Genomic DNA, 14,122 nt, shown 5'->3' on the forward strand with positions numbered 1-14,122 from the left:
TCCAGCCTATTAGAAAGAAAAGATTGAAACCAATCCAGGACAGATTCACCGAGACCGACTTCCACATGCAGACGATGTAGGAGGATGTTTTGGTCCACGGTGTCAAATGCAGCAGTGAGATCAAGGAGGACAAGAATGGAAGTGCAGCCAGTATCAGCAGCCATGAGAACATCATTTGTAACTCTTAGCAGGGCAGTTTCAGTACTATGAGCAGGACGGAACCCAGATTGAAATTTGTCATACAGAGAATTTCTTTGAAGGTGGCGCTGGAGTTGGGCAGTAACTGCCTTTTCCAGCACTTTAGAAAGAAAAGGAAGATGAGAAATAGGACGATAATTGGAAAAGGAATCAGGATCCAGATTGGGTTTTTTTAGAAGGGGTTTGATGATGGCAGTTTTAAGAGACAGAGGGACATGGCCGGATTTCAGTGATTTATTTATAATTTGAGTAATTAATGGGCTTTTCGCAGTGCCTTTTGATTTTATAAGTGAGGGGGGAAAAGGATGAAGTGCACAGAAAGAGGGTTTAATTCCCTTAAGGAAGGTCTCTACCTCGCTTTGAGCAACGTCATCAAGGCAGTTCAACCCAAAAGGCACAGAAGCAGAGGCCAGTCGGGAATCGGAGATACCAAGAAACTGAGATCTGATCGAGTTTACTTTGTTTTTGAAAAATGACAAAAACAGATTGCATTGTTGAGTCATGTCTTCAGCATAGATTTGTTTGTGGGGATTAAGGAGGTGATGTATTGTAGAAAAAAGCTGTTTAGAGTTTTCCGGACAGCTATTGATAATGTTGGAATAGTGCTTAGATCGCGCTTTCCTGAGGGAAACGGCCTACACTTTCTGATGTTCCTTGTATGCCTGTTTATGAACTGAGAGACCTGATTTTTTTGCACGTCTCTCGATGGCACGACCAGCGGTTTTCATATTCCGCAGCTCATTAATTAGTATACCAAGGGGATGAACGGGAGAAAGACACCAGTCTCGACTTAAGAGGAGCATGGAGCTCCAAAAGCTCCTGGAGAGATTGATTGTAATAGTCCACAGAATCACTTACTGATAGGTGGTTAATAGCAGATAGAGAGTGAAGGTCAGAGGACAGAGCCTCAGGAGAGATTTTTTCAGATCACGGAACTGAATAAAACGTTTTGCATCCGGAACAGACAAACTTGAGGGAATGTCTAATGAGATGACACTATGGTTAGAAACACCCAGATCRTAAACAGATAAGTTGCTAATTCTTATAGTGTCCGTAATCACCAAATCCAGAACGTGTCCCTTGTTGTGATTGGGGGCATCAGCATGCTGAATGAGATTAAGCGAGTCCAAAAGAAACTTAAAATCTCCCACCAAAGGAGAAAATGAGTCATCAATGCGAATATTTAAATCTCCAAGAATTACATTTTTCACAGAGCAGGCACAAAAAGAAGTGAGAAGGTCATGCATCTCTGAAAGAAATAAAACATGTGGTTTCGGAGGCCTGTAAAGCAAAGTAATATTCGCTTGAAACGGGGCTTTAAGATTAAAAGCCAAACATTCAAAGGAGAATAAATCCTGAAGAGCCAGCTGAGAMAGTTTTAGGTTACTGCGATAGATAACAGCCAGACCACCGCTGCGGCCCGAGCGACGGGCCCTCTGCAAGTAACTATAACCTGAGGGACAGGCTTCATTCAGGGAACAATACACGTCCGGTTTGTGCCAAGTCTCCGTTAGGCACATGAGGTCCAAGTTTTTCTCCAGGATGTGATCATGGATCAGACAAGATTTGTTGGATAAGGATTGCACATTGAAAAGTTCCATCTTAACGCTGGCTGGGATATAAGCCTTTTGCAAAGATCTCAAAATGCTGGAATCCACTCCACGTTTCCCTCCTGGATGACCCAGCTTCTCACCCTATCTCTAACTGATAGAGCCAGGGTGACTGGGAGAGCCCAGCCACCCTGTGGAGGAAACCCATTTCAGCTGCTTGTATCCGTGATCTCGTTCTTTCGGTCATGACCCAAAGCTCATGACCATAGATGAGGGTGGGAACGTAGATCGACCGGTAAATCGAGAGCTTCGCTTTTTGACTCAGCTCTCTCTTCACCATGACGGACCGGTACAGCGCCCGTTTCAAAGCGGATGCTGCCCCAATCGGCCTGTTGATCTCCCGCTCCCTTCTTCCCTCATTCGTGAACAAGATCCCAAGATACTTAAACTCCTCCACTTGAGGCAGGACGACCCCCCTGACCCCAAGAAGGCTCTCTACCCTTTTCAAGAGGCTCAAGACCATGGCCTCGGATTTGGAGGGACTAAGTCTCATCCCGGCTGCGAACCGCTCCAGCGAGAGCTGCAGATCACGATCTGATGAAGCCAACAGGACCACATCATCCGAAAAAAGCAGAGATGTGATCCTAAGGCCACCAAAACGGATCCCCTCAACACCTCGGCTGGTCTAGAAATTCTGTCCATGAAAGTAATGAACAGAATTGGTGATAAAGGGCAGCCTTGGCGGAGTCCAACTCTCACCAGAAACGAGCCCGACTTAGTGCCGGCAATGCGGACCAGACTCTGACACCGGTCATACAGGGACCTGACAGCCCGTATCAAAGGGCCCGGTACCCCATACTCCCGGAGAACACCCCACAGGGACAAGAACGAACACCTTCTCCAAGTCCACAAAACACATGTAGACTGGTTGGGCGAACTCCCATGCACCCTCCAGGACCCTGCTGAGGGTGTAGAGCTGGTCCAGTGTTCCACGACCAGGACGAAAACCACACTGCTCTTCCTGAATCCGATGTTTGACTATCCGACGGACCCTCCTCTCCCGGACCCCTGAATAGACCTACCAGGGAGGCTTGAGCGTGTGACCCCCCTGTAATTGGAACACACCCTCCGGTGTGACGGATTATTATTACTAATTATTAATTTCCCTTGATCGTAATTGTAGATTTCTGTCTAAAGTGCTACATTGCTGTTTACTCTTACAGAACAGATAAAACTGTCATCCCTCACCAACACTCACCATGATCAGACCAGAGGAGCAGGCGAAACTTAAAGCTGTGCTGTGAATTCAACACATTACATCATGCTAATTGGTTTCAGCCTCACCTTTAGGCTGTAGAGGTTATGCCCCCCCAGGGGGTCTTCGCTTCCCTTCCCCACAAACAGGATGTGCACTGATTACCAGAGAGCCGTGTGAGGGAGTCATCTGCAGAGGGAGCTGGAATCAGATTTTGAACATATTCTTTTTCATCTTTGGAAATGAAGACGAGTATTTTTATAAATCTAGTCTCAGGTTCTATAATTTAGTCTAGACGTTACCTTTCTAACACAATTCATGAACTTGCTTTTGGTCTAAAAACATTCTGTTGTACCTCTGACTTTCTGTTTTACACTCATCGTCCTGCTGAAAGGTGTTGTGATCCTTGTTTTTCTGTGTAGTTATTTTGAGATTTTTTGTGTTTAGTCCCGTTTCCCTGTTGATTGTTCCCAGCTGTGTCTAGTTCCCTGATTACCCTCTGTGTATTTGTCCTTGTCGGATCCTTATCGTGTGTCGCAAGTCAGATTGCAGTCGTTGAGTTTATGTTCAGTCATCTCAGTAAACTGTGTAGTCCTCAGTGTCTGTTCGTTAGTCTTCACAGTAGAACTGGCTTAAGTCCTGTGTTGGCGTCAGCTCTCGTTTTCAGTCATTGCTACCAGTGTTAGCTTTGCTACCTTCCACTGTGCTGCCTGCTTGTTTGGACTGTGTGAGCTGAGAGATCTTCATTAAATCAYTGTTTTCATCCATAACCTGGGCCRTCAGCGTTCTGCCTCACCACCACGCCACCATTTTATGACAGAAGGTTGGCCTCTTCTTTAGTTTCAAGCCTTTTGCAAACTCCAACAGGTTCCAGCACACAAATATAAAATTTTTTAAACAATTTTGGCTTAATTATTGCTCTGAGTACATTGTGTTTTTCAGCAAATGGCTTTTGCATCCCCCAGTTAACAATTAATCAATTCCTAAATGATTTCAATGATTTATTAATGACAATCATTTGATTAATTGTGATTAATCAAGTTAATCATGCTTAATATATCAACTATGCTGGCATAGGAAAACCAAAAAAATAGTCAGAGGTACACATTTTGATGAAGGCTTTAGAATAATTTGTTTTATTTCACAGCAACTAAACTTTGAATGATTTGTGTTGCAAATTGAAAAGACCATCAAYACAAAACCAAAACTCTCAAATGTACGTCTTACATTTGAAATCCCCAAATGCACTCAGATGCAGACAGTATGTGATGTACAGTACAGCACTCAGAGTCATTTTTATTCCACAGACCTCCCATCTGGCTCCAATCCARCTGTTTATCTCATCATGTCCAGCCCCACCCTTTACACTGATTGTTGTATTTCCTCCATAGCTGTAACCCTCAGGACAAAAAAAGAAGAAAAGGAACCATGGTAAGACTGAAAATCAGCTACATTTCTCATTTGTACTCGATCAATACCTCAGGCGCTCCATGACACCTGTTGCTCCACAATGAGAAGTGTTGTACAAAACTAATTGTTTTTACAGATTCCCCAGTTGGGATGCAGGAATGGTGCATGTTTTCTCTTATCCAGTGCTTTAATAGGTTTTCACCGGCTTTTAAAACTGTTCTTGGAGTGTGTCTGAGCTTTTTCTGTGCTTCACCAGGTTAAACTGTGAATGAGACCCAAATATTTGTATATTAGAAAAACATGGAGCATCTTGCTAAATGTCTTAGATATGTCAATATGCCATCTATTTGGTTTTCTGTCTGACATCATTGGGTTTGTTGTCGTTCTGTCAAATGTTACAGACCAGGCGAATGGTCAACTCTCTCTTTCTGCTTTTCCTCCTCATCGGTAAGTCTGCTTCGGTCGCACTAAAACAAACAGGAACTGTCAGTTATGTGCTTGAATTCTGTCTTTATATGTTTTTTTTAATTTCAAAATGCTTGTCCATGAGGCTAAAAATCACAGGAGCCTCAGTTTCTTCTTTTGGGAATCATGACAATTCTTATAAGATTTCCATGGCTGCTGTTGTTGTGTATACCCAACTCATCATTCACCACAACCAGCTCTAATCGGTTTATCTCCAGATTTGATTATATCTCTGTTAGTCCATTGCTCTATTCCAGTGTTTCTCAAATTCCGGTCTGCAGGGACCATTACCCTGTGTATTTTAGATGTGCTCTCTGTTCGAGAACACCTGATCCAAATGATTGCATGTCCTCCTCTGTAGCCGTCAAGTGCTGCAAGAGGCTGTTAATTACCCACTTGTTCAAGTCCGACGTGTGGCAGAAGAGAAATGGCTAAAACATGTGACAGTTGCTCCTGAGGACCAGAAATGAGAAACACTGATCGGTTCCCTGTGTTCATGTTTACTTTTCTTCTTAGTTTTCTGGTTGGTTATAATGCATTTTATCTGATGTGATTAAATGAAACATGGCATATGATATGGTATATATTGTGCATACATTTGTGGGAAACATCCATGATTTTGTGCTTTTCAATAAGCAATAAGGAAGAAGGATAAATAAAAGAATAAATAAAAATAATTTTCTTTTAATAAGAGAAATATCCATGTGCAACTTAAAGGAAGAAAAAAAAGATAAATGTACCAAGTATGACAAAAGCTCTAACCCTGTTCTTTAAGTATGTACACCCTTGAAATAACAATTTGTGATAAAATGTCAGCATTCAGACGACTTTAGTAAAGATCTGTCAGCATGTTTGCCGTTTTGTTCTTTCTCCTTCTTCAGATCTTTCAGATGTGGAGAATCGTTTAGTTTTTTTCAGGTGATCTAACAGACTTCCTTTCAGTTTGTTTTTTCTCAGCTCATAGGGGTCCAAACCTTTTAAATTTAAAGCACATTTWTAGGCTACAAAAATATGATTTTTTTTCTGTTAAAATAAAAACACCCCTCCGTCCCCCCTAAATAATATTTATATCATCATACTCTGGGCTGGTTGGATTTTTTTTCTGTCTGTCTAACAAAGCAAATACTTAGGTTTGTGATAATCAAAATGATTTATTTTGGCTCACAGAAACCTTCTCTCTAAATTATATATTTATATCTAATCATGCTTTCCTTTCTAAAATTCATTATTTTTTAAAACTAGTTGCTACTTAAGTATGTGAGCGTACTTATTTATGTCATCATAGTGATGTTTTTCTCGATGTAAAGCACTTTGACCTGCCTTGATGCTGAAATATGCTACACAAACAAACTTGATTGATTGATTTGAAGCTCAACAGCACTGATGAAAGTCACTAGTGACATTCTCTTGGTCTCGGATAATGRATTTGTGTTTGTTCTCGTCTTGCTCGATCTAAGTGCTGCTTTTTGCACAGCTGACCACAATATTCGCTGAGAAAGGCTTGAGTACAGCACCAGGCTTGTTTAAGTCCAGTCCTTCAGACAGATTCCACTTTGTTCATGTCAACGATAAATCTGCACAGTCCAGGGTTACATGTGGAGAACCACAGGGCTCTGTGACTGGAACAATTCTCTTGGCTATGAATGTTTCCTGTTGGTATAATTATTGAACAGCATATGATACATTTCCATTGATATGCTGATGATATCTAATCATAAAAACAGATTAACTCAATCAGTTAAGCAGACTGACGGGTGTTTTGACAATATAACTAAGTTTTCTCTTTCTTTAATTTACACAAAAAGAAATTGCCTCTGAACAAGAGACAAATAAACTGCTTAGTTCASGACTATTCACCTACAGAATACTGCCAAAATTAGAAAATATCCTGTTTGGGAGGGATGCTGAAAAACTAGTTGATGCATTTGATATGTCAAGGCTGGACTGCTGCAATTCTTTATAGTCAGGAAAATGAAGCTAAAAGCCTTCAGCTGATAAAAAATCCTGCAGCAGGAGTTCTGATAAAACTTGCAAATAGAGCTCATATTTCCCCAATCTTAGCTTCCGTTCACTGGTTTCCTGTTATACTCAGAATATCATAATTTTTTATTGAAAGGTATTTATCGGCTCCATTATTCTCTTTTGAAGACCGGTGTCTTTTAAAAATGTCTCGACGAGCTTTCATATCAAGCACTGTTTTATTAAAGCAAAGACGTTAAGAGAGTGAAAGGGGCAGTATTATGTAAAATGGACTTTTTTCTAGTTTTGCATCATGTCATACTGTTATCCTCTCATCAAAAACATACGTGGAGTGTTGCCTTGATGCTTTCATGCATGTTTCAGAAATCCTGTAATCTCCCATGGCAACCATTCAGCCATGCAAAACACACAAAATACCGCCCCTTTAACCACTACCAATAGGATTKTGACTGCTCATGGTCTCTTATCCGAACCCAATTTCAACAAAAAGCAACGTTCCCTGTAATTTGTGGTCTAAAAATGCTTTTGACAAAGCAATGAGGAGTGAGCATATGTTGTGAATCTAGCTCTATTGGCTGAAATTGGTTTATTTCTGACATTATGGCAACTAACTATCTGACTCTAGTCTCAGTCTCTTCCCAAAAGCAAGGGGATTTTGGCATCTTCTCTGTCTGCTCCAAGAACAACACCTTAAGGTTTGAATAYGCTATTGACACTTAATAATGACATTTAATTATAAATATTCTCAAATGATTTATATTTTTTTACTTATTCTTTTGAAGGTTGAAGTGTTATTATGCTAATTGCAYGGGATCTCCATCCTTCAGCTGTGATTTCTACTCAAACGGGACTCACCTGAGAGGGTCAACTGGCCMTTCATGCCAAGAGTTCACCGACACGCAGCTGCCAACCAGTCCAGTCAACTACACCTGCATACTGAAAAGAAAGAAGAGAACGGAAAATAAAACAGTGCTRATAGACCTCAATGCAACGGAAATGAAATGTTAGTATTTGACACTAATTCCATCTCATAGTTCTGCACAAAATGATGTTGAGCTATTTAAGCAAACAATATTTTTGGAAGTTGTCGATGTTTTATCAACTGAATTTGGACTGTTTTGCACCACTGAATCCAAAAATGACATCCATTTTTCTCAATCAGGTCAGGTTTTTATTCTAATTTGATTTAGAAAAATCTGGTCTTCTGACTAAATTGATGACATTTTTGTAACATCATCAGTTCATTTATGTTATATTTCTGATGTAAAAAGGTTTATGGAGAAAAAAAATTTGTTTTTCAACAAAGTGCATCAATTAAATGTTACAAACTTGGATTTCTGTAAATTGAATAATAATCAGATACATGTGAATTGAACATTATGTCTTCATTGTGTAAAATTCTCCGTCTCTTTTCCATCCTGATGGAATCTCTCCTCCTGCTCGTCACTCATTGATCCAGATGTGAGAACAAGTCATGCATTTTGATGCTCATGTTGCTCCATAGTTCAGAAAGTTGACCTGATGGAGCAAAACCAAGATGATTTTTGGATTCAGCTCATCAAAACTGTGCAGCTGAAAAACCCCCAGACAGCTTTCTGGCTGTTGGTCAGTGTTGTGAATCAACAAGGTAAAATGCCATGTTTTCTTGCTTGGCCTTGGTGATGATGACTTGCATTAAAGCTGCAGTATGTAACTTTTTTGAAGCTATATTATTTTCATATATGTGGAAAAATCTCACTATGTCCTGAAAATAGAAGATGARAGCGATAATATATAATGTTTGAAAAAAGAACAAATCCCTGTGCCTCTTCCTGAGCCCCTAATAACATTTGGGAAAATACACCGCTCCTGAACCAAAGCAACCAATCAGAGCCAGGAGGCGTGTCTTTGCTCTGTCATTCATGACCATGTAAGGCATCTCTCTGCAGATGCACCAGGATGGTTAGCTGAGGACAGGAGGTGATGTTGGAGAAGCGGCACAAAGGTTGAGTACGTCAAAAATCAGGCCTGGATTCGGTTCCAAACAATGCTCCAACACTTGTGACTGCTGTAAATTCAATTGGTGAATGTGCTTCTAGTGACAGCTAACATTGTGCTACATAAAATAAAATGTAAATATTACTTATGATGTGCAAAGGTAATAAATGAAACAGAGCTAACTGACATGTTCAAAAGCAGCAACCTCTGATCTTACAGTATATTCTCCACACGCCTTGTTCTCTGCTGAGATGGTCAGGAGTTGGACCGACTCCGCGACCTCTGACCCGTCTCYCACCTGCTCTTTCTGATGCTCCATGGACATGGCGTGCTCTTGTCCCCACCCGTTGCTGCTGGTGTAAATCCCTCATCGGAGCCCATGGACTCATTCTAACATACATATGAAATGTCACACTGTGAAAAGTGAAAAATGGAAATTGCTAACTCACTGGCTTGACATGTTGCCTAGACAGTTAGTGAAACTTATCTAACATTGAGTAATTACACATCTTGGCTGGTTTTATGTCCGCTTACTTGCTATTTATAACTTATAAAAAGAGTGCAACGTTAAAATATGAACTGWCTATTTTTAAAATGTAAAGCATAGCGTTGATATCTGCTCTGATAAGCAAGATGCATACATCAGCAGTATTAATATCGATGCATATTGTTGAGTCTCAGTGAACAGTGATGGTTTCTCATTTGTCCACATGGTTTTACAGTGCAGTCATCTGTAATTTGTAACCTCTGTGGAACTGATCAGACGTACATAACCTGGGTCTTCTTTACTTTCTGTCTCTCCCCTCAGACAAACCAAAGATCTGTTCTGGAACCCCAGGCCTGCAGCTCTACCAGACTCCGACCTTCCTGTGGCCGCTGATAGTTCTGCCTCAGTGGGGAGTCCTTGAGACAGACAGATGACATTTTCTTCACCTGCTTTCAATGTGGCTGTGTTCTTTATATTCCTCATCTTCATATGTTATCATACTGGGGAAAGATTTAACTTCTTCTGGGTGTGGCAGTGGCGCAGGAGTGAAGCATGTGACCCGTGTACAGACCCAGAGGCCTCAGTCCTCTATGCGGCTGTCACAGGTTGGGGCGAGCTGTTGACCTTTGCTGAATGTCTCTCTCCCTCTCTCTCTCTCACACAACCTACTCTCCTGTCCATTCACTAGAGCCACAAAAATCCCTTAAAAAGGCAGTATTATGTATTTTCCAGGCACATAGTGAGATTATATAGCTCAATCAAGTAACTATGTTACCTTCAGTTATAAAATAAATTAATCAAATATGACTTAAAAGAACATTTGCTTCCTAAYTTAAAGCCTTAAAATTGGAACTCTGTCTCTTTAAAAGCTCCTGCTCTTTCTGAAACAGATCAGAGTTGATGGATTTAAATACAGAGGAATTTAAGGAGAAAACGCATTAGAACCTGCAAAAACTAGAGACTGGTGTAGTTCATCTCGCCATATGATGACAACCCTCAACCAGAGCTACAATGGAACGGTTTAGTTGAGTATTCATAAGTTATAATGCCCTAGTCAAAGTCCAGACCTAATTTCAGCATAAAATATGTGGCCAGAATTTAAATGCACTCCAACCTGACTGTGCCTGAAATAGCAGAGCACTAAAGACTTATTGCTGTAAAAAAATAAAAAAAAGAAAAGAAAAAGTTAGTTCTACAAAGTAGTAATAGCTTTATGGAAAGAGTCAGGGTTATCTGCACCACACTTGCACTATCCATCTTTTTCCCTCCAGTTCAAAATGAACCATTTTGTGTTTGGCCACAAAATCCCAATATTTTTTTTTCTTTTCTAACACATGCATTGACCTTCCCGTATTAACATTTGTGTCTCAACTTTCCAATGAAAAACCTTTTGAATCAATAAAAGCACAAAACATAACTTGACAAAATACCCGTTTGTGTCCCTGTAGTTCAATAGATTGAAACATTTAATCCTTTGTTTTTAGGCAGATAAATTAGTAATKYATCATGTACTGAATAAATTCATTTTAGAGCTGTCCAGGTGAATTTGCTGACATCCATGTTGATTTTGACAATGTTAGCAACCGTTTTCCTGCTGAAACCTAGACTAATAAAGTTAATCCTGCAGAACTAAACCTGTAGTGGCATGTTCTCATAACTTCAAAACTGAAAGTTAACAAATTATACAATGATGTCACTTGGCAAGACATATGAGAAGGAGGAAAAGAAGACAGAGTGAATGTCTGGGCCTGACCTGCACTCTACAGAATGACATTTTGATGTTGCTGGTTATATGCAACTGTTTTGTCGTGTTGGGAGCCAAGTGTGTGATTCACATACAGAACACATTCAGGAGACTGAGGGGAGGGGGAAAAATCAGTTTACTTTGAACAGATGATAATCTGAATAAATGTGTTTCTTGTCCTGAGGCTGGTGGACTGGGTTCATCGAAGCACTGGAGGCAGGTAAAAAGAGTTGTCAGCTTGAAATTTATGTTTACTGAGAATCCACAGGTGGGGCAGAACACTAGTCACTGGGGCTTGGTACCTTTGTGGGTAGAGCACGAAGTGGTCCAGGTTCAGATGATTGATGGAGCAGCGTGATCGCTGGGAGCGGACAGGTTAGTGGAAGGAGGAGCGGTTCATCGGCAGCAGTGGTTGGAGAGACCAGAGAATCTTCTTGAGGAACTTGCAGTCGTGAAGATGAAGGACTCAGGCAGCACAATGGGTAAAATCCAAGGCGCGATGAGGGGAAAACGGCGACGAGATCAACAGGTAAATGCAACTTCAAACAATCTGGGAAACCACAGAGCCTAATCTCAGAGAGGCACAGAGTACTATAACAGGCAAACACTCAGGCGCTGAAGTACTGGCAACTCACTCTTCTTATATTCCAAGTTGAAGCAGATTCCTTGCAGGTCCACGGAATCCAAACACCTGGACCGCCCTCCAGGTGAACAATCCCCTGGCTCCATCTGGTGGTAGACTATGAGAAGGCAGCAGACAGAAAAGAACTCCCCACAAAGGCCAAAATCCCAGTTCCCAAGTGTTTTATGCTCAAATTACTCTTTAAAATTAAATTTGTATGCAGAGCATAAGCGGGTTTCATTGTATTTACATAACAAGATATGTTCAATCAGAATCTCGGTTCTCCTGGAAAGAATGGCAATACATACAAAAGTTATTTTAAAATATAGTGCAGTAAGTCTGTTCTTAGAAGTACATGTGGTTCAAATCATTCCTTCAGTAATTATACACACGTAGCAACAAATGTTATAACGCTTTCATTCATAAACAAAATGTCCCACCGTGATGACCGCGCTGGTTTAGCTCAGCGGTTACTTCGTTCAACTCTTCTTACCTGGAATGTTGTCCCTCCCCTAACCGGGATCAAACCRCGGGCGCTGTCCAGCGTTTTCAACTTCTTTATTTCAGTCGATATGTTTCGAAACTGTAACAAAATCATAAATGTTTCTTTTAATAAATGCACTTATTAAATTGTTTATTTTAACTGCCTCAAATATTTGCTGTAGAAGTAAAGCCAACTTGTCCGTGGAGGATTCAATGTCAATTTCTTCGAGTATTAAACAGGACTAAAATGTGGGAACAACTGTTGGAAGCATCTTTATTTATATTTTTACTAGCATTTTCTTGTGTGTCAGTAATGTAAATAGCAATTTTGGCGAAAAGTGACCAAAATAAGTTTCTTTATATCTGAGCTCAACAGTGACTCCTCTCGGCTTTGACGATTTTATTTAACATGCGTCATGTTAGCTGTTTTTACCTTGAACTTCCGCCGAATGTCTTCACACTTTTCCATTTTACTATTACAAATATATCTTTCCATAATGCATAATAGCTTTTATCATGTTAAATGAGGGGCTAAACAACTTCAAAATTATTTTAAAACAATTCCAGACTATTTCATGTCTCGAAACACCAATCAGAAACCGACCATTGTGCTTTATTTTGATAAGCAACAATCTACTTTTTATCACTGGACATAAAATTCGGGAAATCTTTCACAAAAAAAGTATCAGAACGCAACTGCCATTTACTGGCGGGATTCTTATACATTGATGTTTCGATGAGTTAGATGACACCAGATTAACCCGTATTAGTTAAATTAATCTGGAACTGTCTTGTCGCGCGTGCGTATCTCCAATGACGGAACTGTGTTGACACATTTCGCAGGAGGGTCTACGGCAGCGTAAGTACGCCTTGTGCAGTCTGTCTTACAATCGCCACTTTTAGCAACGTCGTAGCGATGTTGTTTATTGTGGTYAGCAATGCCGCCCAGCAAGGCAAAGAGAAGCCAAGGGGGGRAAAAATCCTCTGGGCCGAGTAGTTAAGTGTAACCTGTGTTCTCCGCGGTGAAACATTTTACTTCCTGTGAAACGTCCAAATTAAAACTTTAGCTTAGTCACATCGAACAAAACTTTGTGAAGTCAATAAAATAAATAAACGAAGCAGCTCGCTTATTCTGATACGTAGCACAAACTAAAACCCATTTATTTTAATATCTTATATTCGTCGCATCTCTGACGCATCCGCGTTTATAATCTAGCATTAAATGTAATTTCTTGCTTTATTTTGAAAGCCCAGTCGGTGTGTTTCCGTCATCTCCCATGGAAACGGTTCCTGCGGCTCGCCTATCGTTTCCAGCCATAGCTCATGCTAACAGTCGTTTCAGGTTCAGTCTCCCGGAGATGAGCCCTTATCTGGTCATCAGTGTTCCAAGTTTTAAAGGAAGTTCCTCTATGGTTTTGTTAATCGTCATTTGATCTCTACAACCTGGCTGTCGGAGCGAGTGAGACGGTCTGCCCGTCCAAAACCCTCGGCTGAAATGAAGAGGTGAGTGGGATGGCAGTCTATTCGTGCTGTTTTGTACCATATAACAATAACAAAAGAAGTGAATAGTAGTGATGGGTAAATGAGGCGTTTCGACTCATAACAACACTGTATTGTTACTGTGTTGATACTGTGTCACTCAATACTGACACCTGCTGGACATTAAAAATTCCTGCAGGCAACGTAGTGATTTGATGACCTAGTCCAGTGGTCCCCAACCCCCGGTCCACGGCCCGGTACCGGTCCGTGGACCAATTGGTACCGGGCCACGCAAGAAATAATTAAATATTTCCGTTTTATGTATTATTTGAGTCTGGAGGATCTTTTATTTTGAAAATCCTTTAACCGGATTCTCTTGGCCCACATTGAGCCCACAAGCAGCAAAATGAGTAAAAAACATTTCAGATGTCTTTGGAAAGTTTCTTTGCAAAGGAGAAAAGGCCCAGAGAAG

The 14,122-nt window shown here is 40.7% G+C and overlaps 1 long non-coding RNA gene across 2 annotated transcripts; it reads left to right on the forward strand.

The window, feature by feature from the left end:
* Positions 1-4,351: 4,351 nt before the first annotated feature.
* LOC103474286 (uncharacterized) lies at positions 4,352-10,488 on the forward strand. 2 transcript variants are annotated; one of them, XR_535136.2, is made up of 4 exons: positions 4,352-4,434; positions 4,815-4,860; positions 7,484-7,553; positions 7,641-8,045. It is a non-coding gene; the product is annotated as an uncharacterized LOC103474286 (long non-coding RNA). The 2 variants fall into 2 exon arrangements; XR_535137.2 differs by lacking the exons at positions 4,352-4,434; positions 4,815-4,860 and adding an exon at positions 9,644-10,488 and having other exon boundaries at positions 6,136-7,553; positions 7,641-7,861.
* Positions 10,489-14,122: the final 3,634 nt, after the last annotated feature.

This window comes from Poecilia reticulata, linkage group LG13, assembly GCF_000633615.1.
Source record: "Poecilia reticulata strain Guanapo linkage group LG13, Guppy_female_1.0+MT, whole genome shotgun sequence".
Classification (NCBI taxonomy): domain Eukaryota; kingdom Metazoa; phylum Chordata; class Actinopteri; order Cyprinodontiformes; family Poeciliidae; genus Poecilia; species Poecilia reticulata.